Source organism: Rhincodon typus, chromosome 39 (assembly GCF_021869965.1).
Source record: "Rhincodon typus isolate 14 chromosome 39, sRhiTyp1.1, whole genome shotgun sequence".
NCBI classification, from domain to species: domain Eukaryota; kingdom Metazoa; phylum Chordata; class Chondrichthyes; order Orectolobiformes; family Rhincodontidae; genus Rhincodon; species Rhincodon typus.
In genome coordinates this window covers 6,901,337-6,903,758 of record NC_063370.1, presented here as the reverse complement: position 1 = coordinate 6,903,758, position 2,422 = coordinate 6,901,337, and the positions used below count along the sequence as shown (strand labels likewise).

Genomic DNA, 2,422 nt, shown 5'->3' with positions numbered 1-2,422 from the left:
GGGGAAAAAGGGGGAGAAGGAGGGGAAAGGAGGGGATGAGGGACTGGTGCTGGGTTTCAGCACGGAAGTGACCACAAGCCTTTCACGCGTCCGCAGGCAGGAGGTGGGAGAGAACACACGGCAATGTGACAGCGGATACGATAAAGCAGACAGCAACGGTTCAGGGGGATATGGGGCCACAGGCTGGAAAATGGAACTAGCTGAGTTTGGGAAACCGGGCCGGCATGGATGAGTTGGGCCGAAGGGCCTGTTTCCGCGCTGCGTGACTCTGTGACCTGGGGAGCGAGTTCACCGCAAGAACTGATAAAAGATGGTGGAGGGACGGTTTGGATTTGATGGAGAGGTTCAAAATCCCCAGGGAAAAGGGGATGGGGGTGGGTGGGGAGGTGCGGGGTGCTAGGGGGTTCTGTACAAAGCAGAGAGGGAGGGATGGGGTGCTCCTTGGCAGGAGGCTCGGAAACAGGAGGACTCGAGCTGAAAGCGAGCGACAACAGGAATACTGCGACACCCGGTGGGAACTCTCAGCGCGGAACATGCTGCCCCCCTCAGACAACACGGGGAACCGAATAACACTTGGGGATACGGGGGCACCAGCCAAGGGGCTGGCACAGACACAGCGGCCTGAATGGCCTTGTTGGGTGTCGCAGCAATTCGGGAGGAAACAAGCATGAGCTAGTCGACATCCAACAGGGAAGGCAAATGGAACGCTGGCCTTTATTTCAAAGAGAATGGAATCGAAACGTAGGCAGGGTTTGCTAAAACTATACGAGGCATCCAGAGAAGGTTCGCTCAACTGACCCTGCATATGGATGGACTGTCTTATGAGGAGAGGTTGAGTAGGTTTGGGCCTCTTTTACACATTGGAGTTAAGAGTGAGAGACCGCCTTATTGAAATGTACACGACTCTACAGGGACTTGACGGGGGTGGGGGGAGGGGGAGATGTGGAGAGGCTGTTCCCCCCCTTGTGGGAGAGTCTACGACCAGAAGGTATAATCTCAGAACAAGGGGTTGCCCACTGAAGACAGAGATGGGGAGGAGTTTCTTCTCTCCGAGGGGAGTGAATCTGTGGAATTCTTTACCGCAGAGGGGCTGTCGAGACTGGGTCACTAATAAGAACATAAGAACATAAGAACTAGGAGCAGGAGTAGGCCGTCTGGCCCTTCGAGCCTGCTCCGCCATTCAATAAGATCATGGCTGATCTTTTCATGGACTCAGATCCACTTACCCGCGTTATACATAAGTATACTCAAGGCTGAGATAAGAGTTATTTTTAAATCAGGAAGGGAATCGAGGGTCATGGGGGAAAAGTACGGAGAGGAGGATTATCAGATCAGCCACAATCTCATTGAATGGTAGAATGGCCTGAATAGCCTCCTTCTGATTCTTTGCTCTTACAACCTCAACTGGACTGCCTTGCGATTCTATTTGTTCTGGGCCTGGTTTCAGGTGGGAATGGGGTGAGAGATGGAAAACGGGAAACAGTCAGTCAGTCTCCTACCAACCCCTGGTAGGTCAGGGAGGGACCTGGAGCAGCTGGGGGCGAGGACAGTGACGGGACGAAAGGGCAGGAGGACTGAAGGATGAAGGAAAATAGAGGGGGAGAAGTAAAAGGAAAAATATTCCTGTAGCAACCCCCACAATCACAAGGCATCCCACAAGATTTACAACCAATAAGATTATTGATTTGAAATGCAGTCGTTATTGTCAAGTCAGCAACACAGTAGCCATTTTGAGCACAGCAAGCTCCCATGTGCAATGGCAGTGAAAGGAATAAGCAGCTCATCTCCTGTTGGGACAAGGGTTTGACCAATAAACTCCCCTTCACCCGTTTGAAATAGATTTCAAGAAGTTCCACAAGTGGAACGTAGAGGGTGGGATCACAATTTACCACGTCATCTGAAAGACAGCTCCCTCCGACGGCGCGGCCCTCCCTCGGTGCCGACCACAATGTTCGGACTCTGAGGCGAGAGAGCTAGCTGTTGATCAAGCGCTGACTGCTCGATGAAGACAGACGTTAAATCGCCTGGAACCCTGTCATAGCCCCAGCAGAGCCCCGAAGCAAAAAAGCTGTTTGTGCAGAAGCGTTTTAGCGTGGAATGGTGTCACAATCGCGAGTTAAAACCTGAGGGCGAGATCCCAGAACCAGCCAGGGGTGGGGGGAGTGGATAGCGGCTGGATTGTCGGGAGGGGTGGGGTGGTGGAGAACAATTGGGGATTGGAGGGGGAGAACACACAAGACGTGAGGTGGTGGGCAAGGGACAATAAGAATGAGGGTAGGGTGATGCGAGAAGGGGATGGGGGAAGGGTGGGAGATATGAGAATGGCGAGGGGTGGGGGTTGGTGGCATCTGGGGATCACCGATTACCAAAGGAGCTGAAATCTGCTGACTATGAAGTAAAAATTGGAAGTGGGGGGGGGGGG

At 53.0% G+C, this 2,422-nt stretch overlaps 1 protein-coding gene across 1 annotated transcript in view; it reads right to left on the bottom strand.

Moving 5' to 3' along the window:
* Positions 1-2,422, bottom strand: part of LOC109937855 (vasodilator-stimulated phosphoprotein-like) — a 76,574-nt gene that overhangs the window by 448 nt on the left and 73,704 nt on the right. The window lies entirely within an intron of this gene.